Here is a 26906-nt window from a genome sequence, read left to right on the forward strand (position 1 = left end):
TATTGGTGTTTTGCCTGCATGTATGTCTGTTAGAATGTTGTGTCTTGGAGTTACAGACAGTTGTGAGCTACCTTGTGGGTGCTAGGAATTGAACCCTTCTCCTCTGGAAGAGTATTCAGTGCTTTTAATCACTGAGCCATCTCTCCAGTGCTTATTTGTATTTTTAATAACAAAAATACCAAAGAAGAAAGCAATTGAGAAATAGTTTTTGTTGACTTTGTTGGCCTTTCCCACGTTTTCCTGATGTCCTGTAAATCTGAATCATTCTGGTAACAGTAGCTTATAGTCTCCATTTTCATTTAACCATGTGGTATGAACATTTCCGTGTGTGTGTGTGTGTGTGTGTGTGTGTGTGTGTGTGTGTGTGTGTGTGAAAACTTCAAGAGCCTTAGACTACATAAAAATAAATGTGGTACTTTTGATTTACCCAAGTTTTTTTAAAGTTGCATATTTAGGTTATTTCCTTTTTCCATTGCCATGGTAAGCATTGTTTTTTGTTTGTTTGTTTGTTTGTTTTTATGCAGGGTCTTTATACAAGTTTTTGGAGCTCTTATTTAAAAGCCAAAACTTTCCAAATAGCTGCATTATTAAAAAAAAAAAAAAAAAAAAAAAGTGTACTACTTACAATGTTACAGAGTTACTGAAACTCTCCTGTGCCCCATGCCATTTCTTGACATGAAACATCATTATTTGTGTGCTTAGGTTCATCAAGTCCCGTTTTGACCCCTGGCCAGCAGATTGTGGGAGCTCTGGGATGTGTTAAAGCAGATCCCCCTTGCTTTGCATAAGTGGCCTTCAGTATAAACACACCTGTGGCCTGAGGAGCTAGTGTACTGGCAAAGATACCAGGTTAAAAGGCAAGGGTGTGAGGCTGTCTAAGGGCCACATGAGAATTCAGGCTTGTCTGTAAGATGCTCCGAACAGCACTGATGTGTATAAAAGATGATGCATTTACACCTGCTGAACCAATGTGTTGTGTTTTATTATTTATAGTGCATTTAGGGAAGAGTAGTAAAATTCCTTGCCAACACAATCTATTTACTTTCTTTCCATAAACTCTTCCAGGTTTATTTACATGGCTTTTTTTTTTTTTTTTTTAATGCTTAAATTTAGCAAACCTCATCTTTTAGCATCTCTTTCTGTCCCTGGTCAGCAGTTCTGAAATATCGTGAAATGTCTAAAAGGTAATGCTTTGGTAGACCTTGGTTGATGAAGGATGCACAAACGCCTAAAGAAATTTTCACATGTACCCAGGAAAAGGAGAGAAGAGGGTGGTGCAGGGGTGTGGGGAGGAGAGGGTACTTATTATGTCAAGACCAGAGGATCTCTAGCCTCATTTCATCACAGAGACATTCCAGTTCCCACTGAGTTTATCCCAGGCAGTGCACTGTACACAGCAGTGCAGACTGTGTACCCATATCCATGTCCGACTTCCTCCATGTGATAACCTCTTTTACCTGCATTGACTGCCAGCATTGAAGAACCATGCCATTCTCTGTAATAGATACTGCAAGTTATTCCATAGATTCAACCCCCAAGAAGATTAATCCAAGTCTATAATCTCCTTATAGACATAGAAGTTAAGAGTCACAAATGTACATAAAAAAAAATATTCCTCAGTTCTCACCTTTGTTAAGTAGAGAACATTCACAATGGTATATAAATGGATCACCTCCATTGTACCATACTCCATTAAAAAACAAAAAGCTTTAAACTGATACTGACTCTGTCATTAGAATGAAGCATCTATTTCAAATAATCTTTAAAATGAGGATAGAATAGTTACTGACAGATCCTGTGCTGACTTGAGAGTCAACACTGAGTCTGCAAAGAAGATTCCCAGCAAGATCAAGCAAGGCACCCTCCTGAAGACATATTATGAACCATGCCAAGGAAGCAATATAACCTTCCACCAGAATAACACTCCTTCCACCCTGGAAACAGTCCTATGTCAGAGCAATGCTGAGTGTCTAGAAAGTTCTGGTTTTCAAGCTGGCGTGTTAAACACACCAAATTACAGAAACTTTCCTTGTCCTCTTGGCCCTGTGTGATGTGACTCCTGGCCATACTTGCAGGCTGGCTCACTGACTTGCTAAGGCCCTGTTGTACAGATATTCACTCCTCTTCACGAGGCCTCTTTTTCCCTGTGCCTATTCCCAGATGGTGCTTTTCTCCTAAAGACCATTGATGTACAGATCCCAAGCCCTGTGTTGAACAGAAGCAGCCCTGCGAACCCCTATACTGTTCTTGGAGCTGACTCATCAGCACCCCTTATGCCCTGAGCACTCTGACTGACTTCTGTTGCTATATTGCCAGTGTCATTTTGCCTTTTTTGTTGACCTCCCACCTTGGGCTACAAAGACCTTTATGCACAAATACTGTGCTTTACTCTTCCTGGTTTTCTTTGAGTGATTCAAAGACTGGCCTGACATAATTACTCTCTAAAGATACCTGAGTGGATGGGTGAAGAGATAGGTAACAAAGACATCCTCTAATATTAACTAAATGTCTACTATGTTCCAAGCATTGTCAGCATCTACGATATAGTCCGATCTCTATAGCATCCCTGGGAGTCAGGACTATATTTATCCTGATTTTGCCAATAGGAAATTGAAGTTCAACAAGGTCAAGTAACTTACCCAAAGTTGCACAACTAGTGATTGACAGAATTTGTGCTCAGAACTGTCTGCTGTCTAAGCTGAAAATTTTAACCATAGCTAAGAATATGGTGGCTAAACAAAAGAGCCTCCTGTTCACTTCCATGAAAAAAGCACGGAACAAGGATAAGACCCCTGCTGTGTACCACTCTCCCTAAAGTGCCCCAAATGGTACTTTTCTATGATTAAAAAAAATTATGTGTTTTAATCCTAAAAGAACTATAAGAATTAGAGCTTTTATCAGCTACTTACCATTACTCTAAGTAAAACAGGAATATGAAAGCAACTGTTGGGATTACAATACCTAAATACTCAGTACTCAATGCAATTTCCTAACATTAAATCTTGTTATCAAATGTTTTAAGCAAAAAGGGTATAATCCATCCTGTAACTATAAGAGGGTCTATTCATTTAGGTTTTTTTTTTTTAATTTTTCAATCTATTGTGAAATTTTCCAATTACTCCATCAGAATGCGTTTTAAAGGCATTGAAGGCCAGTAAATGCACAGTAGACAAAAGGAACATGTCACTGTTGTCCATCATTTTTTACATTTTGTTCTAAGGCATCCTCATTTTTTTAGTCACTTCTAGCTCTTGGAGTCATGGTCCGACCAGGTCTAATATGGGTTCTTGGATTCCTGAGCAAAAGACTCCACCTTTATTTTTGGCTCCATCTTTTGCCAGAGTCCCTGGTAGAGTGACTTAGGAGGAAATAGCAAAGTCTTCATAATGTCTTTCCTCTTTAAACCTCAATGTGAGGCCAGCAGCCACCTGCAACTTGTTACCACCTCCCTTTCCACAAATAAGTACTGAATGTTCCCTACGTGTCTAGCTGCATGCTAGGCTGTTGAAATGCATACCATTTACCCCTCAAACTCACAGGCCTGGAGATATAGCTAAGCGAGAAGAGTATTTGTTTAACATGTGTGAGATACTCACACATGTTTAAGTCCTAGTACTACAAAATTGTTTTCTGGTTTAAGTAATAATTATTAACTATAATTAACACTTGTTTTTATAAGATTGAGGAGTTTTATTCTTTGTCCACTTTATGCAGTTAACCACTATTTTTTTTAGATTAGGGGAATCTATTCCTGGGGTGCCCTGTGCAAAGGCAGTACAACCTATAGGTGTCTGGGGGTAGGTGTGTGTGTGCGTGTGTGTGTGTGTGTGTGTGTGTGTGTGTGTGTGTGTGTGTGCGTGTGCGTGTGTAGATAGAGTTGTTAACCCCTCTACATTAAAGGAACATCCTATGTACTTACTGTTTTTCATTTAATGGCATGCCTTAGTGCTCTTTTAGAGCATGTATAGAAAACCTCTCCTGTCTTACAAATGCACACTAGTCCAGTGTAAATTTTGTGGCGACTGTCTTTTTGGTTTTACTTGAGGAGCTGCTAGGGATCAAACCCAGAGCCTCACATATACTAGGCAAGTCCACTCCTATGAGCAACATCTCTAACCCTGTGCCACACTTTTCTTGTCACAAGCTTGAGGGTGAAAGCAAGCTGAGAGGTTAAGTAACTTCTTTGGGTTTCTGTTTGTTATTTTGTTACTTGAAACAGGGTTTTTCTGTGTAGCCCTGGCTGTCCTAGAACTCGTTCTGTTGACTAGGCTGGCCTCAAACTATGCCCTCCTCTGCCTCCCGAGTGCTGCGATTAAAGGTGTACACCACCACCACCTAGTTTAATTAACTTATTTTTATAAGTAAGAGAAAGTAAAGTATTTTACATCCTTTATTTCTGATCAGAGAGCTACAGAAACCTGAAGATAATTTGCCAAAGACAAAGAGACTAACATGTACACATGTGTGTATATGTACACACACACACACACACACACACACATGTGCACATGCACACTCATACAGGTGCTTACATACACTTAGGAGGCCTCTGCAGCTCCCTTTTAGACTTTCTCTTTTAATACTTCCTGAGTCTTGTAGGGCCTGCTTGGATGACTACTGAATGTTGTGCCATGTTTGTTGGCTTGGATGCTCTTCTGTCCCTGTCTGTGTCTGCCTTTACTGTAATCCTTTAGGTGTCTGCTTTAGACAGACACTCAGGATCAGTGACGTGTGATGAGTTTTGGAAAGCCATAGCTTGGCCACAGTCACAGTTTCTGATACTTGAGTCTATTCAAAATTATTTAGCCCGCTCCCACTTCATCTCCACTGGAAACCCATGTGTCCCCAGTCAAAGGCCTAACTGTTTAGAAAGAACAGCTGATGTTTGGAGGTGTCACTTAGCCACTCCTTGCTTGTCTCAGGTCACTGCTGCCCTGGCTGATTCTGACCTCATGGCTGCAGACCCTGACTTTACAGCCACATTTCTGGGATGTAGCATAGGACATGCTAGGGTTAGTTTGGAAAAGACTTATAGAGATGTAGAAAGAACTCAGGAATGCATTTTAATCCCATGAAACTCTTTCAAAACCATGTGAATGATTTGGTCATGATGATTATTTGTACTATACAGACATGGAGACCCTGGCTGATATTTTGTTTCATGAGGATTTGTAGCTATCAAGTGATGGCTGATATTCAAGTCAAGGCCTTTCATGCCAGTGCTCTTCGTATTGTCAAACAGCACCCAGAGCCCACCCATGCTCCCAAAGGTACAAGAAAGCACATATTTAGTAAAAGCCTTGTACATACGGTCCAAGTTCACTCAGAGAATAATTTTACTACAAGGAATGGCTTATGATTGACAGAAGATTCTGCGAAGTTCAGCACATTACAATTATATTAAAATGAAACACCCACTCTCTTTTCTGCAAATTCATCATCCATACATTTTATTTCAGTCTCATACATGTCTGAAATGATTTCTAGCCAATTTTGGAAAGAACATTTCTCTTTCAGCAAAACTAATTATACTTGTAATAGTTGCCGTGCTCGTTGTGTGCCTGGCACTGTACTGAGGCATTTGCATTTATTATCCCACTGCCTTTCCACACAACGGCCCCTATTACTGGCATTCTGTACAATCAGGACCCATGTCTAAATGAGGTGGAGTGATTGTTCAGGGCACTAACAAGGAATGAATTATAGAGCCTGGGTAACAACCAAGTCATCCTGTAACAAAAGCCTCCTGGAGAAATGTCTGTCTCACCATAAGCTTTCAATGACGGTCAGTGTAGTGGCCATCTTAGTTGGCCTCTCTAAAGGCTCACAATACCAGGGCTGAGCATATCCCAAGTCTTGTCTGACTGATCCTTACTAGCCAAAGACCTCTCAAATATATATTTATAATACTTCCCACATGAGACATCAGTACCCGTGGCTTCTTTGTTCATGAAATGCATTGCAATACAGTATGTGTTCTTTTCATTTTAAAATCCCACTTACATTGTTAATTTACCACTCTCAATCCATTTTGAAGACTTAAATACATTATCCCACCTCCCACGTCAGCAACTTTGTCCAAGGGTTCCTGATAGAAATGCTCTTTGCCCTAATCAGAAGACAGTTCATTCTTTCTAAGCAATTCCTTTGCCAAGTGAGGTCTTTTCAGATTTGATATTGAAAATCTAAAGAGCTGGCTGTATTTTTTTTCCAAGACAGGGTTTCTCTGTGTAGCCTTGATTGTCCTGGACTTGCTTTGTAGACCAGGCTGACCTCAAACTCACAGAGATTGCCTGCCTCTTCCTCCTCGAGTAGCTATATTTTAAGGAATGAAACTTATTTTTCCTTAAGGAAAGCACCAAACACTGAACTCACCTTGCCTTAAAAAAACAAAACAAACAAACAAACAAAAAAAAAAACTGGCTAACCATATTCATCTTAAAGCATACTGAATGCCTTCAGCTTTCTAAGACTTTGGGACTATGGGTATGCCCTCTCAAATCTTACAAGCCAGTGTTTTGGTAAGGTCTTCGTGATGTCTTATATTAAAATAAGTTTTCTTAAGCATATTATTTAGCTAATTAAATTTAAAGTGTTTTGTTTTGACTCAACTTCATGTCCTCTAACATCTAATTTTGTTCACTTCAGTTGAAACTTTGCAGAGCCTCAGTTGTACTATTCAAGGTGCTTTGGACAACTAGGCAGATAGAACAGAACTCAGACTTCTCTACTTTCTGTGACAATCCCCATGTGATCACCATTGGCTAATTGTTTTGAGGGCAAAGAACATGTTTAGTTCTTACATGGAATGCCCAGTGTAAAGCTTTCCACATAGAAAAATTCTTCTTTAAAGTAAATGACCTTGTCTTTCATTCACTGTCTTAAAGGGGACTCTGAGCAGGTGTGAACTGAGGAAAAGACGTTCATACTTTAGTGTGCTGTGGCAAAAAGCAAAGATGGAGTTGTTTTTTAAACTTGGTTAAAGTTCTCTTGTATTTCTGGCTTCCCATGGTGCTTTGCAGCTCTCTAGTAGTAAGAATACTTTTCTTCCTTTTGTGACTAAGACGCCTTTTATTTCAGGAACCATGTCCTATATCTCTGTTTCTAGTCCTCGACAGAGACAACCACAAACTTGCATCCCAGAGCCTCTTCTCAGTGTTAGCTGACTTGCCTTGATCATTGGTGACCTCATTTTTCTTTCTGGGTACAGTGTCTCAGTCCTTACCAGTTCATCATTAGATCTGTCGTATCATAAGACACATGATCAGAAAGTGCTTCTGTGCTTCCGGCTGACTTGTTTCCTTGCCTGGAGCTTTGCACTATCATTTTTATAAACTATATAACAATATATCCAACCAAGGAGTTAGCGCAGTCACTGCCTGCCTGCCCTAGCGAATGAAAAGTAGTAACCAAATATATGTATGTAGTACCCTCTCCGGTAGTACATGTTTCTCTTTCAACTGACAAATTCGAAAGCAAGATCTTGGAAAAGAAGAGCTTCTCTAAGGTCATGCAAGGGTATTGTACAAAAGCTGGGAGCAGAACCCAGTCAGTTCTCATTACCTCCACCCCAGTTTTTCCGCATTGGAACATCTGTCTCCTCATTACGTCCACACTAGTACTGCTTAAGACCAGGCCTCGTTCCTCCCACCTGGCCTGCTGCATCCGCCCCCACACCGTTCTCTCCAACACCTCCAGTCCGTCCTCCACATGGTTACCAAGGTGATTTTTTAAGTGCTAACCAGATCATGTTCACACTGTTAGCATCTATCAGAAGCTTCCTGGGCTGCTGCAGAGAGTCCCGTGACTTACGCTGCGGCAGAGGATCTGTCCTCTTGCTGCCAAGACTTGCCTCTCCTTTCCTTCTCTCAGAGTCAGTCTTCCATTGAGTAAAAACATCTTTCGTGACCGCAGACTATAGGTTGCTTTATGTCACTATGGATTCTTTCCGTTCACCTCGCTCTCTCCATCCAGACCACAGCTCACCCTTTTCTAGCCGATTAACAACCCCTGAGGCCTCAGGGGTAAATAAGAAAAGGAGTTCCTTTATTGAACAGAAGACAGCCTTCTTCCTCTCCCTCCCTTTAAACATAGCTCATGCACTTTTTCTATGTGTATAGCTGTAACAGTTCGTGCACTCTCCTAGAAGGCCATGAACTTCTTCGAGGGCTAGAACCTGTGTGTCCTTTCCCAGAGCCTGACCCCGAATAGAAGCGCTTCATTACATGGCTGCTGACCCCTGTAAAAGTCCTTCCATAACCCTTCACAGAGAGTTGACTCAACGTACAGTCTGCTCTAACTTAAGCTGTGCATAGATGAAAGACTCAAAGGAAGGAGAAAATCAACACTTGAAAATGTCCCTGTTTTATAGGTGGTAAACACAGACCTCACATCCACTGGCTGCCAGGTAACCTTGAAGCATGTAGGTGAGACGCACAGAGGGGGCCGCAGACTAGTCCCCTGAAGCCTCTGTCGGCGCTTCCCACCTGCTTCCTCACAAAGCCTGCTTTACTAGAAGTGAGTGTGGTTAAGTGAACCCGGGTGACATTCCAACTCTTTCTCGCAGAGTAGACTTTCAGCTGCTTTCCCAGTTCACTTGGTAAACTCATTCCCACATGTTTTCCCAGTTACAGAAGGGCTTGTTGTTTGCATACTATGAAGCCCGTCCCCTGGGCTACCGAGCTCGCTTTTAAAATGTTCCTGCCTCATCTGGCTTAAATAGAGCGCACCAAGGAGCAGTAGAGAGACAATGAGGCCATGATGTGGAAGAGGGGCAAGGAACTGCCTGCCTGGCAAACAGAAAGAAGCGAAAGAGTCAAGAGCTCTTCTTTTTTCTTTTCCTTCACTTGTTTTCAGCAAGACATTTAACACTTTCTACCTAGAAGTCCATATTTCTACCTGATCGGTTAGTCAGAGTCAGTGAATGGATTATGACTCGTGTCTAGGCAGCCAGGTCTCTAAGCCTGGGACAATGGCTTTTCTAAACCTTTTTTATTAATAGAAAAAAATTTACTTGTGTGTGTGTGTGTTAGTCTTTTGCCTACTCAATATGCCTGAGTGCAAACAGCTCTCTAAAACATTCACTCCCTCCAAGAAAAGGCTATTGCCTTTGGACACACCATGAATCTGCTGGATTGTCCGTGATAATACGTTGCATTGCTCTGGAGTCAAAAACGCCTATGATCACTGGAGAAGTAAGTCGTCCGCCATTGCTCCTCGGCTCCAGGCCCAGGCCCAGCTATGTTATTTGCTATCCATGTGACCACAGGCATGCCGCTGCTTCATTGAGCCCTTCATGCCTCTGTTTCTGTGTCTCCAAAGTGGAACTCACTCTTACAATACTCAGGTGATAGGCTTGCCAAAAATTAAGCTTTGTAAAAGAACATCACTGCAAATACTCAGGAGTCACTAGTGGTGGTTTTGTTTATGAGATCTCAGTGCACTGCCCCCCCCCACCCCCCCACCCCCGACTTTCCTTTACCTTTGCTTTCCTGTGTTCCTCACAGTAGTTGGCTCAATTTGACACACTTAAGTAAGGGAATTGACTCATAAACCTAAGAAACCCACCCAAACGGTTGAAGTCCTCCCTTTTGGCTTTGGCTGCGTGTCCTGTGTTCACCCTCTCTAAAGAATGACTCATACCTTTTCCTTTTGACAGCATATCCTCAAAATGACAGACAATAGCAAATAAATTGGCATTATTCACTGGAAAAAATAATAGGTCCTTTTTTTTTTTTTTTGCCATCCTTATTTAGAGAATGGCGGATAGTAGTTTAGAAAGCACTCAACAAGGACCTATATAACCTAATTGGATAGAGTCTTTAATTTGAATTGTTTTCCCTCTTAGTAAATGGGAAAAGGGGATGAGGTCAGGGTGCAATGTTCTCCATGAAGGAGAATAGGAGAGAGGCCCAGAGCAGCAGACTCAGGCTGATCTCTTGGCATCACACCCTGCTGCTGTTGTTGTTGCTGCTGCTGCTGCTGCTGCTGCTGCTGCTGCTGCTACTGCTGTTCACAGTCAGCCTGCTGTTTATTTGGTCTTCCCTAAAAGAGGCTGGAGGGAAAAACAAGGGCTCAGTTTCCTAGGTTAACACAGGTAATTCAAAGTTTCATACTCTCTCAAAAATGTCCGCTAATGACCCATCTCTAGGAAAAATCATAATTAAATTAGCCAGACAACCTTTATGACACGTACTCAGGACTCCCAAGCCAGCCAAGCCAGCCAAGCTAGTTTGTCCTCAAACTGGAAATGGTGTTAGTTGCAGCATTCCTAATAGACTACTGATTTAAACAAAACAGAAACTTCCCTTTCTCGCAGTCTAAAACCTGAAACTAGTCCTTTTGGCACAGCAGACAATTCTTTGCCTAATAACTTAGGAACTTCTATTTTTTTTTCCCCCTACTCTCTGGCTCCTCCACTCCAGCATTTGACTTTTAAGGGCAAAGGATTGATTTGCATAAATCAGATGGGGGGCGGGGGCGGAGGGGGGGGGAGAGGGAACCTGAAGGCTTGCGAAAGCAATGTTTTTGTGGGACGGATCTGTTCTGTTCTGTGGGCCAGAGCTCACATTCCCTTGGCCAGAACTCAGACACATGGCCACACCTAACTCAGGGCGGGGTCTAGCCTTAACCTCTGGAAGGATAGTGCATGAGTTTGGTGAAGTAGCCAGTCTGGTTCAGGAGCGTTGTGACAGGAGCCAGTGCCTGCGAAGCTCCTGTTCTGCACACGGCCCTCACGGTGCTCAGAGCTTTATCTGTGTTAGTCGTGACTTAATGTGGCACATAGTTCATTCCCTTAAAGCATGTAATTCAGCGATTGAAAAAAAAATATATATATATATATACAGAGTTATGTAACCACCGCCACAATCAATTTTAGAGTGTTTTTATCACCCCCTCCCGCAAGTAAGCGTCACATCCATTAGTAATTCTTTATAAGTAGAATGCCTGTGCTCTTTAATATAATTCTCACAGCTCTGCAAGGCAGGCATGTTGTTACTCCTATTTCACAGATGAATTTGCAGACAATTACATTGTTTTAAATGATTTACTAATTTGGTTAAATCTTGCCCATTGTTGAAATTGATAATACTGTAGGGTATCCCAATCACCTCTCCTTCCCTTTTTTTTTTTTTTTTTTTTTTTTTTTTGAGACACAGTTTCTCGCTGTCCTGGACTCACTTAGTAGAATCAGGCTGGCCTCGAACTCACAGTGAGTCAACTGCCTCTGCTTCCTAAGTGCTGAGACTAAAGGATGAGCCACCCCACCCAGTACTGGTGTCCCCCCCCCCCCTTCTTTCTTTCATTGCTTTAATGACTGTCACGTCATGTCAATAAACTGACTTCACAGCAAATTCCTTTATCAAAGGGAGAGACACTTAGGAGTCAGAGCGCTCAAGGTTTAATGCCTGAACCCTCTACTCTCCTGGTACACACTGCTTAATCCTTCAGGCGTCTTGGAGTCATCTTCTCTAAAATGGAAATAATAAACCGCGTTTGCTGGAAGCATTCACTTAAGCTTAACATATGTGAAACCTGATCTTACAGGCTTAGGTAATTGATGACCTGCCAGCGCTAGCTGTGCTTGCATAGAAGTGAAGCTTGCACCGTAACTGGGCTATAAATTATGTTCCATGTATGGACAGGAAGATGCCATTATAATTGGCAGTCTACGGTAAGCTGATGACAATCCAGGAGTGGTTGAGGGGACCCCAGGAGGCTCGGGAACAATGAGAGAAGGGAGAGAGAGAAAGCCATTCTTAGAGATAGACAAGCCTGTGGAGAGCCTCGCCTATCAGCGTCTCATCTTAGCGGGGCTTGTTGGAGGCCTGGAAGGAACCAGCTGAGCCAGTGCAAGTCTGAAGCTCCTTGGGAAAGAAGATAAGCTGGTTGAGTTTCTGTAGGCAGAGGGCCAGTAAAGAGGCTTCCAGCACAGCATCACGTGTCCCTCTCATTACCTTCTCCTCAGACTGCGATGTCAGAGCCAAAGGTGTACTCGAGAGACCCGAGGAGGTACATGAAAAGTGTGTAGATGAGTGAATTCGGCTGCTGTTTCATTGAACCGGTCCGGTCCCTACCTTACCTTGGCCTGAGCCCATCGTTACATTAAAATCAAAGCATGAGAGCACAGAGGACGGAAGGCACAATGAGGGGATTGTATTAGGTGTGACTGCCTAAGTTATGTGGTCAGAAGCAACCATCAGAGCAACAGGCTGGTCAAGGGCATGTGTCATTGTCAAAACTGATTCCAATGAACCAGTGTCTCAGCTGGTTTCTAAGTCTAGGGAAAAACGACTTAACCACTTTGATCCTCCATTTAAAAGAAAATGTTGCTATGCGTACAACTTGTAACAATTTAAGCTGCAACCTGTGTGGCTTCCAAGAGATTCCATTCACATGTACCAGCCAACAAACTTATTTCCTAAAGGACCAGAACTAAATATTTTAAGTTTTATATAGCATATGCTTATTATTGAAATGAACTCTGTCATTGTAGTATAAGAGCAGGCAAAGGTAATACATAAAAAGAAAAGGCATATATATATGTTGCTAGAAAGTTTTAATCTATGAGAAATGACGTTTGAATATCATGCAGCCTTCATGTGCTATATTTATTGATTTTTTCCAGCCATTTACAAATTATAAACATTTATGGAGACGTATACTTGGTATCATTGCAGACTGTGTAACAGATTCGGTCTATGATCCAGTGGTTTGCAGTACATAAAATATGTCCAATGTCCTCTACAGACATGCAGTATGGTGTCCTGATTATTGTAAAGGCCAAAGATAGGGCATAAAAATGATCAGCATAACACTTGTCCCTTACCAAAGCTCAGCAAACTACCATCGCTATTATTAGCCCTTTAACAAAATAGGTTATTACTTCTCTATTTACCACTGGCTTTTGTAAAGAGAGACAGTTATAGTTTGGTTGCTTATTCCTCTTTTTATTGCAAATAAAACATTAAAATGTAAAAAGTAACTGGTTTTGGGGCTTGGAAGATAGCTCAAACAGAGGACCTGAGTTTGATCCCTAGAAGCCACATTTAAAAAGGCTGAGCATGGCATCATGCATTTGTTATCTTGGCTCTGGAAAGGCAGAAACTGCAGCTCCCTAGGGATTGCTAACTGGTCCGCCTGGCCTATTTGAGAAGCTCTAGGCCTGTGAGCCACCCTATCTCAAAAAACAAACAAACAAACCAAAAGTCACACCACCACTACCACCACCACCACAACAAATAATAAGGTGGATGGTATCTGTAGTAATGACACCTAAGGTTGTCCTCTGGCCTCTATCTCCATGCTCACGCATAAAAATAATTAGTTCAGATATGTAGGGGATTTAATAAAATAAGCTTGGGTTTTTTCTTTCTCTTTCACCATTGCCTCAGCCAATAAGATATTCCTTTCATTCTTGATCTGGGCTACCTGGTTCTTCAGGACTAAAGGAAGTTGGGTCTTTCCTGTCAGAGTTTTCGCTAGTTCAGAAAGTGGTTATGTGAACCTCACAGGTACATAGACCTTTCCTTCTTATTTTTATGGTAGCCTTTAAAGCTCATTACATGTATGCTTTATCACGTCTTTGCCACATCATAGTCTCACAATCTTGTTTGTGCAGTTTTTAATTTATTCAGACAGTGCTTGTGTATCCTCAGATGGCTTTAAATGATGACATTGACCTAGCTTTGAGCCCACTGAACTAGGGAGAAAACAAATACACACATCTCCAGTGATAAATTGGAGTTGACTTGAATGGCACAGGCCCTTTACAGAGGAGCAAGCATTATTCACACATGAATTGACACTCGGGTGTCTACTTTGGGGCAGACAGGAAACAAGATATTTTATAGTTTTAATTTCATAAGAATATAACAGCAGAATAAGGTAGGTAGCATTATGTTCATTTTATAGACAAGTCAGAGACATTAAGCAGCCTGCAAAGGTCACTTAAATGATTCAGAGCTGTCTAACTATAAAACACATGACATTTTCTGCTCCAGCCTTCTTTGCATTGAAAAGTTCATGGATAGGGATTATTTTTCTTTGGTATTCCTAAACTCTGTTTTTTTGTTTGTTTTGTTTTGTTTTTCTAGAAGGGTTTTGTTTTGTTTTGTTTGTTTGTTTGTTTTGTTTTTTTATTGTGAAACTCTGGCTGTCCTGGAACTAGCTCTGTAGACAAGGCTATTCTCAAACTCACAGAGATCCACCTGCCTCTGCCTCCCTTGTACTCGGGTTAAAGGCGTGTGCCACCACTTTCCCTAGCTCCTAAACTCTTACATTAGTTTTTGTTGGTTTGGTTTGGTTTTTATCACTCGGATCTGGGTCCTTAAGTGCTAAGCCAATAAGAGTTTCACTTCCCCAGAGTTCCTCGATCAAACCCCGCTCCTCAGCTCCTTTGGACGGGCTTCTCACTCTAGAGCATGCCCTGATCATTCCCGCCCCCACCCCACCCCACCGCCGGTTCTGTGTTAGCCCATTTCGTGTGACTATCCTAGTACCTGAGAGCAGTCACTTTAGAAAGAAGTTGTTTTTAGGTTCTAGAGTCTGTGAATCCAGGATTGAGGGGTTTGCCTCTAGGGGAGTGCATTACTGCTGTGTCTGAACATGCAGAAGAAATCTCTTGATAAGAGTGCTGAGCTGGTTTTTTATGGCACAGTTTGTCTTCTGGTCACTAACCCACTACATGACACAGACTATGCACCTTCTTTAATCACCCTTTAACTGACCCTACTGCTATGCCACTGGAGTTAAGTCTTCAACATGTGGATTTTATAGAATACATTCGGTCCACTGTAGCTATCTATGTCCATTTAAGACATTAAGGGCACTGGAGACATTGCCTAAAAGACATGTTGCCAGCTTTGTAAGTATGAGGATGTGAGCTCAAACCTTCACCACCCTGTTACAAACTGAGCATAGGTATGCCCAGCTTCTAGCTCAGTGAGAGACTTTGTCTCCAGGGAATAAGCAACAAGAAGGATGCCAGCTGTCCTGTTCTGGCTTCTACATAGGTATGCATTCCACATGCTCATATGCATGCACCACACAACACATATACAACATAACACAGACAGACAGACAGACAGACAGACAGACAGACAGACAGACACAAACACAGACACACACACAGACACAGACAGATAGACAGTCAGATAGACACAGCAACAGAGATACAGAGAGACAGTTGAAGAGACTGAGTGAGAGACCAGAGAGACCAGAGGGCAGGAGGGAAGAAGGGAGGGAGAGACTGAGACTGAATCATCTCATTTTCTACATTATAGTGTCCTCACAGTGCCCAGTCTTCTACCTGCAACAGGCTATATTGGGTATATATGGGTATCACCATAGATAAAGTCCTTATAACATGTTATGTGGCTGTAAAGTTATATATTGCACTTCTGTTACTTCCTGAACTGGAGCCTCTTGGGACAGAAAGAATCTGACACTGACTACATTGTTTTGCTAATTTTTAGGGTGATCATGTAGTGTCCTGGACATGGTCAGGTTTATTATTTATAAATAATCATAGAAGGAAGCTTCTTTCACTGACTGAGAGAGAATACAAGATAAACTTGGACAAAGAAATACATTAACATTTGTCTTCTCTAAGGACCTGGGGCAATAGGTGGGTCAAGTAATGGCAAAGGGAAGAAAACAAGCCCTTATGTGTGAAGGCTTTTTTTCTTCATCATCTCAGAATTAAGGAGAACACACACACACACACACACACACACACACACACACACACACACACACACACACACACACACAAACACCCCAGTGAAATTTGTACTAGTGATACACGACTTATATAGTCAGTTCTATAAACACACGTGTATTTAGTGAACCGGGATGCCTGAGAGTAGATTACCCTAGTCTTATAGATTGCTGAATGCTTAGCAAAATGGTCAGGTCCATTTCCATTCTCCAGGGTGGGTGACCCATCTCACTCAATTACCCAGTTGCTCTGAATCTCCTTAATCCTTAACCCATCTCCCTTATGGAGACATAAAGCTTTACCTCTTTTTTAGAAGAGAATTAGCATTTGCTAAGAGCTTTGATGCAGTTCTAGATGCTTAGCAGGAGTGATCTCATTTAAGCCTCAGACATTTGCACAAGCCTGCAGGTCCTAAACCCAAAAGAAAGTGGATCAGGTCAAAAGCAAATCAAGATTTAAAAAAAGAAAGAAGACAGTAAATCTTTACTAGGGGTGGGATAGGCAATGTCTGAGTTAATAAATATTGTTAACTTCAGTTGTATTCTTTATATGGGACCACAGTAGATTAATTTACTGCTAATAAGGCATCATACCCATTAATGTGATATTTTGTACAAAGTAGAGGTTTTCTAGCTAACTCAGAACAGCTTTCCTCTTTCCATCCCCCATCTTGGCTACACATGAAGAGCTTTCTTTAATTTGTTTTATGATAGGAACAATATTGAACATCTGTTCCCAGAATCTCATATTTTATGGACCAAAAGCATTACAGAAAATAAACCTTTGTAGTCCAACAGATTTACCAACTTTATCCTCACCACAATTTTATAAGTAAAGAGATAATAGCAAAAACAATAGGAAGGAAAATAAACAGAAGAAAGGGCATAATCTGATAATAGAAGAAGGCATGTTTTCTGGGTGAGAAAGTGCTGTAGCCTATGAATTTTTCTGATTCTTTGAATTGTGGCAACTGTGTATAGACTTTGAAGCCACATAGATCTTGCTTTAAGTCTCAGCTCACTAATTGCTTTTTGTCAAAGTTGAAGCAAGTTACTTGACTTTTCTGAGGGGCAGGTGCTTTGTTCTTTACCTGAGTTTGGTGCCTGACCTATGTGTGCTTTGGAAGGATGTTACAACAAACTGCATGGAGTCAGAGAATTTGAATAACAAAAGTTTGCTGTCTCATGGCCTTGGTGCCAGTGGTCTGTGGTGTCCTAGGTGCCAGTGGCTTTCATTCTCAGTCTTCCATTACTATTCTCCCAAAGTGCTAGAAAAGTTCTGTCTAGGATCTTCTGCTGGATCCTGCCAGTTCTCCTGCTTTAGGAGTGTAACTGCAGCCTTTGCTGTGTTCTTGCTGTGTGCATGCCAGTGTCTAAGAACAGTCCCATTGGATTGGGTGTTCACTCTATTCCAGTGTGACTTCATCTTGACTGGCTTTATCTATAACAGTCACATTTCAAAATGAAGTCATTCTGAGGTATTGTGCATAAGGACTTCAAAGATGTGAAATTGGTAGGGGTACAAAATTAAACCAATAAGGACCAACCTTGAGGAATTATTCTGTCCCAGTCAAACAACAGAGAGATGCTGAGTACACTGTGAAATTCCAGAGCAATGAAAGCATAGGATGGGTGTTTTCCTAAGAAAATTAATAATTAAGGAAACTATTACAAAGAAATTTTTGTTACAAGCACAAAGTGATTTGTAAAAACATGTGAAACTAAGATGCTTTTTTGTTTTGTTTTGTTTTAGTTTGTTTGTTTGTTGACACAGGTTTCTCTATGTAACTATCCTGAAACTTTCTCTATAGACCATTTTGGCCTAAAACATAGAGATCTACCTGCTTCTGTCTTCTGAATGCTGGGATTAAAGGTGTGTGCTATCAACCCTCAGCAATACCAATACATTTTAAAGTTAGGACTTTAGGCGCAGTCACTTGACAAATAGAAGTGTTAGGTGATAGGCTGTGTTGTAGAGTTTGAAGTTCAATCATAGACAAAAGAGGCCAGGCCATTGGCCTCACAGAGCAAATCCAGAGTGGGGTGGGGGCAAGGCTGAGATGGATGGAGGAACAGAGGAAGCTGTGCCATCTGTCACTCTGCACTGCGCAGGAACAACCTTAACCAGAGACTCCCACCTGCAGTAAAGGACCAGCTCTTGTGTGAGTGAAATGCTGTCCATTGTAGGAAGCTGCTGAGGACGTGGTGGGGGCTGACTGGCTGCAGTGTAGATAAGAGGTTATAGGAAGGTGCTAGTCAAAGCAAGTAAATCATAAGGGCAGTGAAGAAATCTTGTAGAAGTTGATAGTGGTATAAATGAGGAAGATAAAGAGGGGGGATAGATTCAAGACATATTTTGAAAACATTTGATGATATATAAGGTTTGGAGTATAAGGTGAGAAGAGACAGAAATATCTCTGAGGTTTCAACCAAGCACAGTTAAGCAGGTGATTATTTTATTGAAAAGTTCCACACCAAGGGATTGCATAGATAGCAAAGTACTTCCCTTGCAAGCATGAAGACCTGAATTCCACCCTCAGAATCCATGCGAAATAACAAAATATGATGTCCCAGTACTAGGAAGGGATAGACAGACACAGCCCTGGGGCTTGCTAATGAGCCATCCCAGCCTTAACCAACAAGCTCCAGGGTAATCAGGTTAAAGAAAAGAAGGCACTGCATGGCTCACATGTATGCTCACAAAGATACACAAAGAAAATAGAGCATATTTGGTAAGGAAACCAAGATTTTGGTTTTAAACAATCAAGTGGAGATACTTAGATATGGATATAGGTAGATACAAGAGCTTGGAAGGTGGGCACAAATGTCATTTGAACCTTGACACTAGGCTTATCAATAACTGTAATCAGAGGTCTAATGGGTGATGTAGATGGGATGTAGATGACTCCGTTGAGAATACTTAGAAGAATAGATTAATAGGTGCAGAAAAGATGATTACATTGTACAAGTACTGTCTGCACAAACATGAGGATCTACGTCCAAATTCCCACCACTCAAGTTAAAAGGCTGGGAGTGATCACATAGTCCTATAACCCCAGCACTGTAGGACAGAGAGGCAGGAGGATTGCTGGTATTTCACCGGATACCAGCCCATTTCCAGATTCAGTGAGAGACTGTGTCTTAAAGGAATAAGGTGGAGGGTGATAGAGCAGGACACTGATGCCCCAGTATGGTTTTCAGGCACGTGTGCTTGTGTGCTGCATGCTCAACCACCCTGCCCTTCCTTCCCCACCCCCCCACCCCACATATACACTCACAAGTAGAATGGATATATAATACAGAAAAATCACAAAGGAAAGAGATTAACTCAGTAGGGTGCTAATTGAGTCTGCCAAGTGCTTGGCAGAGGTCACATTAAACAGGACTACACGTTGGCCATTGATTCTTGTCAATGAAGATGTCATCATTTACCTTAATAAGAGCAATCTTCATGGTACAGTGACAGTAAAGTCACCCAAGGAAAGAATAGGTGTGAGAAAGTAGACACACCAGTGTATTATTTGCTGTTTCAGTTTCCTACAAACTATGGGTATAATAGTTAAGAAATAGGCTCTGCAGTCTTAACCTTCAATTATTATTCTGATTGACATGTATGAACAGGTCACCTCATCTTTCTAGCCATGGCGTTCTCATCTACAAGAGGCAGTACAATGTATTTGAAGAAGGTATGTTGTGGGAAGAGGAGTTAAATGAGAAATGTGAGGTTTGGCACATCACCAGCCCAGATTGAGTACCCAAATAAATATTAACACAATCACTAATATTATATAAGCTGTATATATACATATATATTTGTGTAATTTTAAGGTCCTACATAATTCATTATGTCTGAGAGTAATTGGTGACACGAGACAATGATTACAAATGAATTTGTGTCAATGTTGATTACTCATCGCAGGTAGGCTAAGAAATATGTGGAAGTTACAACTTCTCATCTCTATTTATTTCTCATGGGGTTTGCCAGTGCAAAAGCTCAGTGACGGGGAGAATGGTCAAAAAAAGAAATGGCTCCTCGGGGACTGGCAGGATGGCCAAGCAGGTAAAAGCAGCTGCTGCCGAACCTAATGACGTGAGTTTAATCTTTAAAATACATATGGTAGAAAAGAATGAACTTCCTAGGGTTGTCCTCTGACTTTGGTCCATGCACTATGGCATGGGTGCACAAAAAATAGATAAAGCAAAGAATTTTAAAGAAAAAGAGTAGCTTCTCGGAGATTTGGGAGGATCACAGCAACTCAAAGAGTCAGAAAAATCATAGAAAGATTTAGGACCAAACTACTTCAGATAATAGGTGGCTAAATTCCACACACAGGAAGTAGGCACGGATCTTGAAAAACATGGTTGTTGTCTGCTTTTTGCTACACACGGTGTTTATACTTGCCTTTGCTTAGGAGCTTAGACACTCATGTCACCCCCACACCCTTAATTATATTGTGTATGTTTGCTTCTACAGTGCCCAGTATTAAGAATGGCCATGAAGTAGGGGGAGGTGGAGGGGTGGAGGAGGTGTAGTGGTGGTGGTGGTGGTATTTTCTCCACACATATTTTACTTAGATACTTATAAAAATTTGAAAATAAGGAAAGGGTAGCCCGTGTGTGATCAAAGGGGAGCGGAGTCTGTGTATAATCAAATTAAGTTGGCCACAAAGTCATTTTCTGGCTGTCATTAGAGACCTGAGAAATTCTGTCATGAGTAGACCTGCATATTCCACATAGCAGGACAGCATCACCGTGTCCCCAACTGTTACTCTTAAGTGTTACCCAGGAATGCCGATTGCACACCTTTGACACCTGTTTCTTTTCTTCCTTTTATTTCCCCTCCTCCATACTTTAAAACAAACAAACAAAAAACAAGTTCTTGCTATGTAACTCATGTTTGCCTTGAACTTGTCATATCCCCATCTCTGCCTCCCAAGTGCTAGGCATAATAGTTGTGTACCAGTATCCCACCTAGAGAAAGCTGTTTCTTTTTCCTCCCGTGTGTGTGTGTGAGTGGTATGCGTGTGTGTGTGTGTGTGTATGTGTGTGTGCATGCACACTCACATGCATATCGGTGCATTTGTGTGTGTGTGTATGTGTGCATGCATGTACATGAATATGGAAGCCTAAGGCGACCGTCAGATGTCATCCTCATTACGTTCCATGGTAAATCAGGGTCTCGTAACTGAACCTAGAGCTCACCAGTATACCTAATGCAGCTAGCCTGCTTGCTCTGGGGAATCTCTGGTCTCTAGGGCTGCTACACCCACCTGGCATTTACATGGGCTCTGGGAAGCCAAAACCTGGTTCTCATACTTGCTCTGCAACTGCTTTAACTGCCGAGCCACTTTCTTAGACCCAAGATAACAGTTTTTAATAGCAACAGTAATAATGTATGCTGACTTCAGAGGAGCTGGACAAGTGAGATGCCTGTCTCCTCTGGCACACGTTGACTTAATGGCAGGAAACAATGGGTCCGTGCAAAAGTTCATTCATTTTTATGAGTTTGGTGGCAGATGCTCATTTGAAATAAGGTCAAAAGACATTAATTGAGCATCAGAGTAGATAGGGAACGTATCCTAAATATGCTTTTCTAGACTGGTAAGTTCATTTGACCAGTGGTGAAGTAGAGACTAGTGAACCTGCCTATTGGAGTAGAAAGAAGGGGTGAAGTAGAGAAAACAGTTAAGGATCCGGTTGGGAAGCCCAAAGCAAGGCCCCAGTGGTCTTCCATTCTCACTAGAAATGCTGCATCCTAGTGATGCTTGGCAGCCTTAATATCAGGCATCTCTGGATTTCCCCCTTTACTTTCATAACATCCAAGAAGACTTCTTGGCAAAGAACAGCTAACATTTAAAGGTTACTTGAGAGAAAAGAAAAGTCATCCATAAATATTCATAATAGAAGTGTGGTAGGAACAATACTACCATTCTGTGCACGTGTGTTATAAAAAATGAGATACTACTTTTCTCATATACGCTACTTGATTTTTTGAGGTAGGCATGTGTGCCCATTCTATAGATAAAACAACAGCTTGTATAGTCAGTTACTGGCAGAGATGGAGCTTAAAAACAGTCAGTTGACCACCGAACTTAGTATTTTATTATTTCTACTAAAGATCAACATCTATAAAGGCGTCCATTGTTCATCAGTTTTGAGAAGTTTAATACAATGTTTCCTATGGTAGAACAGTAAATGGGAAAGGGGTCTTTGAACTAACCAGTCCAGGGAATAACTTCATTTCTGTTGGGTAGGAGATGTGTGATCCTGTCTAGAAGATCAGTTATTCTCTCTCTCTCTCTCTCTCTCTCTCTCTCTCTCTCTCTCTCTCTCTCTCTCTCTCTCTCTCTCTCTCTCTCTCTCCTGGATTTCTTTTTCTTTCTTTTCTTTTCCTTCTTTTTTTTTGTCTGTAATATATTTTTAATGGTAGAACCCAAAGATTAAACTAATTAATACATGCTAAGCATTTAGAAAACTGCTTGGCTCAACAGATAGTTGCCCTTATTGTCCAAAATGTGCTTTCTAGGAGAACTGAGGCCTGGTAAGCCCTAAGGAGATCACACTAACCTTGTCAGAGGAGAAGCAAAAGGCTCAAGTATGGTGCTCACCTACAATCTCTCTTTTAATAACTCTTGTTTAATAATATTGTTTCTCGTTTCCATATCTTAGAAGTTTCATGACTTCCATTCTTTGGGGACAGTATAGGAGGATGGAAAGACGTTGTGCTTGGCATCGGAAGACCTGGCTTAGGTTCAAGTTCCTGTCACTCTTAGGAATTACGGACTGTGTGCCTTGGGCAAGTCATTCATCTTTCTTGCCACAGTGAGCAGGACAGACTTGTTAATCTCTAGGAGAACTTGTCTCCTCCCAAGTTCAGCAAGCACCAAAAGTCCAGTGGCCTCTGATCTCTGGCGTTTCATGCTTCTGAGACCTTCCTAGTCACCAAGAGACTCATCAGAGTGGAAGTATTTGCTGCACCATGACACACTATGCCAAAGCAGGGCTAGCTCTTTACAGAACTATTATAAAAACTGACCCCAAATAGCACAGTCTTTATGTATGTGTGCCGATTCAGGGGCTTTTCTCCACATTCCGCTGTTTTTTGCCTCCTCCCCACTGATTTGGGTGGATCCACCTTAACAAGGTATAGGGGAATACAAGCGGAGAACGAGAGTGCAGTATGGATGGTGGGAAAGCATCTTATTGGCTAGTACTGGTACATCCCAAACACCAATTACTGTCACTGCCTCGGAAGCTGTTATGTTCTTCAGGATGAGTTACAGGAAAATATATGTACTGAGCCAGGGAGGATGCTGCATGGTCACCCCCTGCGATGTAAAATATGAGCGTCTAGGAAGGGCTGTTTTATAATTCATCAGGTTCCGCTAGTGAGTTCTGCTCGAGTCTTAGTTATCAAGGCAAGTGTGAACCGGACAGGAGCCGGGAGAATCTGGCACCAAGGAAACGGGAAAGCTGCTTTCGGTGCCTCTTGCCTCCTCCCTGCTTTGTTCCCTAATTTTGTGCTCGGTAAGTTTCCTGGCTTGACAGCCAATTGTTGTTGTGGAATAAGATTGGCGAATGTATCTGTAGCTCGGAATATGCACTTGCTTTCAGAAGTCTGTGTGTCAGGCTTTGGGCTTCTGACAAATTCCGCAATTTCCCTTTAACGAGCAAAATAGCTTAAAAGATGAAACTGAACCCAAGGAATCAATTATTCACCTTGATCCTTGGAAGGCTGCTTTCCGCGGTTGCTAAAGTTTCTCGGGTTTCATCTGTCAGTTTCATTTGTGGGGTGAGCTTTGAAAAGAACAAGTCCCTTTGTCATAAAATTGTTTTTCTTAGCTGCCAAAATGAGGCATGTACAGGGCGGTTTATCCATCCCCAGCCCCCAACTGACTCTCCCCAGCGATCTGTAAATCTTAAAACAGACTGTTCGCTTGGTTACCAGCTCCGACCGAGCTGAACCTATGCAAGGCAAGATTTAAATTGCAATCTTTTGTGTGAACAGCACTGAGGGGCTGTGAATAACTGACATTGTGGAGATTATTGTAAACCACAGTATGGTGGTCGTCTCTGCATTTTGCTGGGCTGGAATCGGATTTGCATTTGCTGTGCCTGTTGATGATGGGGTGCGAGGGGAGGGGGGAGAGAAAGAGCCCGCATCATTCCTACAGGACAGAAAGATGCAGAAGGCATACCTGGGATCTATGTAACTTGTGGCTGTTTGCTCGAGTTTCCTCTTCCCATTAACAACTACCTGAAGCTGTATTGTGGATCCCTGGATGTTTTCTGTATCCACGTTCCAGGTCCTGGCTGCACATAACGTGTGCTAACTCCTGGTCTGTGAACTATACAGTATCGTTTCCTTGCAAGGTTTTTCTTTCCATATTCCTTTCTGTCATGGGATTTTTGCCTCTGCCCAAATCTCTTGGAAACTAACAGCTTGATGTACTTTTTTTTTTTCTGAGAAGCAGATTTAACTGTAGTGTCATATGGCATATTATATATGGAGAGGAATAGCAAAGACCTTTTCTCAAATATGTCAACTGTGTCTGGCTTATTGACAGTATGCTTTCTTTCACCTGCGAGAAGCTACTGTCTTCTGATCCTTGGTTGTCTGGGCAAAGTGTTTACCTTCTACATTGAGTGCACTCTCTTTCTAGGTAGACTGTAGAGCTGACAGAAATGCTCTCTTTATCCTCAAGGAGGGCAATTTGCTTTAGCATCATTCTGAAAAGAAAATGCATGCTTTTTTATTTCATCAGGAAACTTGGCTTCTTAGCTTTCTCCTCGCTTCTCCCTAATAAGTGTTTTCATCATTGGGACCATCACACTGCCCATAAAGTTGTGTCACCTCTCTGAGGATTCTTTTCTGACTGTTCCAAAAGAATTGGAAATTCTGATGTTGCAGAATATATATTTTTTTCCAAAACCACATTTCTCTCCTATGCTTTTTTTCTTCCACAAATAGGTTTTCTATATTTTTTCATTTCTCTGAATAAGTTCTTCTTAAAGAGGGGAGGGGTGCTGTGTTGTGGTTGGCACATAGGGTGTGTAACCTGAGACTTGGTTTCTAATCTACAATCAGGTGTCCCAGGAGGGGTCTGTAAAATTTCTATGTTCAGCCTAAAACCTCTGGGCTTTCACAGTAATGATTCAGGTAGGAAATCCAGAAAATCAGTGCAGATATAAATGAACATCTGTGTTTAATGGTGTAGCCAGCCCATGACATTTTATAAAACCCAGGACACATGGGTAAAGGTTCCTAAAAGTGAGTCTACCTTACTGCCAAGAAAAACATAGTTATGAAATGAAATGTATTATACTCTGAGTTTTATTGTGACATATTTTTTTTTAAATGACATGCCAGAATCTAGACTTTATTATGCAGTATCTATGTTTCAGTTCATTTGGCTTTATAGGGAAACAAACCAATGTGCCAATATCAGGAAACTGAGTTTCTTCTCATCTGGTGATGGTTTTTCCATCTTTTCCACCCACAAAAGATGAGCTCTATTTATAAAAACAAAAGACAATTTAGCATGAGTTATTCACAATTACATTTATAGCAAGAGGTGCTGGCATGCAGCTTAGCTGGTAGAGTGCTTGCTTAGCATGCCCTGGCTTGGATCACCAGGAGAGCATAAACCCGGCATGGGGAGACCCGCCTGTAATCCCATCAACTGGGAGCTGGAGGCAGGAGGTTATCCTTTGCTGGGTAGCAGGCTGAAGGTCAGCCTGAGTTATATGAGACCCTGTCTCAGTGGGAGAGGATTGTACAGCAAGATGCAAACTGTGGCAAAAAAAAAAAAAAAAAAAAAAAAATGTTTTGAGCTGGTGTAAGATACACATAGACAAATCATGTGTCTCGAACAATTTGTCATGAAATTGTTTTTCTTAGCTGTCAAAACAATGTATGTACAGGGAGGTTTATTCATCCCACTCCTCAACTGATTAAAAACCAAAGCAGCAAACGTAAATTTTGCCTTCGTACAACACAGAATTTCCTTTTTAAAGATGGGGAAAGGGCGAGAAAGGGGAGCAGGGTGCAAATGGAAAAAGAGAGGTCTGTCTCCTCCCAAGTGTTATGATATGCGTCTCACTCTCCTTATCTTTACAATAGGGCAGAGAAAGGTGGGAGCATTAAACCAAGTGGGTGATGTACAGTAATCACAGAGCACAGAGCTTGGCACAAAAGGAACACCCAGTAAAAAGATGGTCATGATTCTCATACATTGTGTTTTATAGATATTATTAACTCAATGTGATGGAAGTTAACTGTAGAAGAAACGTACACAGTTGATAGAGAAATCATGACCTTTTCTAGTTTGAAAAGAGTTATTTCTGATAGCTCGATAATCTGTTTTTGTTTCTATTTCAAAAGCTTAATAATGGCACCTAAATCCTCATGCAGTTACTCAAAGAATAAGTTTCGTTTTGAGAAGGATGTATGGGAAGAAACCGACGCCAAACAGCATATCGTAGCTCTTCAGTGTGTCTGCCAGATAACAGTTAGGCCGCAGCCCCATCCCTAACATTATCTTAAAACACGGGTTGGGAGAGTCACACGGTATGATGCCCTGACCACTTTGAATGTTTCACCTGCATGTTCTCTTTTAGTCATCTTCACAGCCCCACCTCGTAGACTGTTTTTATTCTTTTATCAGGTGATAAAATGAAATTAGACATAGGTTCATGCAAATATTACTAAATTGATGAGTTTAGTGTCACATAAGACATTCCTAGGGTTTAGACTCACACATTTCTGATTCCAAAACCTGCACTGTAACCTCTATCATAAACTTATTCAATAGACTTTGCCAAGGTTTGCATGGCTCTATTTTTGGATCTTGGCCTTATAGCTTTGACTTTTTTTCTTTAAATCTTGAGTATTTAATCTCTATCAGAGTTTGGGAGTTGATTTTAAAAATTGAAATTTGGAAGCTTATTCCCTCTCTCTCTCTCTCTCTCTCTCTCTCTCTCTCTCTCTCTCTTAAAATCAATTAGGATCATATTTTCTTATGCCAACTTTGCTTTTTTTTCCCCAAAATATAAGATTGATCTAAGTTACAAATTTATCAAAATTCAGGGGAGAAGATGAAAGGTGCCCAGCAGTACATCTGTTTGCTTGGAGGACTTCCCTTCCCAGAAAGGTCAACAGGAGCCCATCATTTCTTCTACATGTG

At 41.4% G+C, this 26906-nt stretch overlaps 1 protein-coding gene across 24 annotated transcripts in view; it reads left to right on the forward strand.

Moving 5' to 3' along the window:
- Positions 1 to 26906, forward strand: part of Dlg2 (discs large MAGUK scaffold protein 2) — a 1899378-nt gene that overhangs the window by 1691693 nt on the left and 180779 nt on the right. The window contains exon 1 of one of the 24 annotated variants that reach the window (XM_051148939.1): positions 23131 to 23247. The exons of the other annotated variants lie outside the window; for them this stretch is intronic. The gene's annotated coding sequence lies outside the window, so the exon portion shown is untranslated. Of the gene's footprint in view, positions 1 to 23130; positions 23248 to 26906 lie in introns of those variants that run through there. 24 annotated transcript variants of the gene reach the window in all.

The sequence above is a fragment of the Acomys russatus genome, chromosome 7, assembly GCF_903995435.1.
Source record: "Acomys russatus chromosome 7, mAcoRus1.1, whole genome shotgun sequence".
NCBI lineage: Eukaryota > Metazoa > Chordata > Mammalia > Rodentia > Muridae > Acomys > Acomys russatus.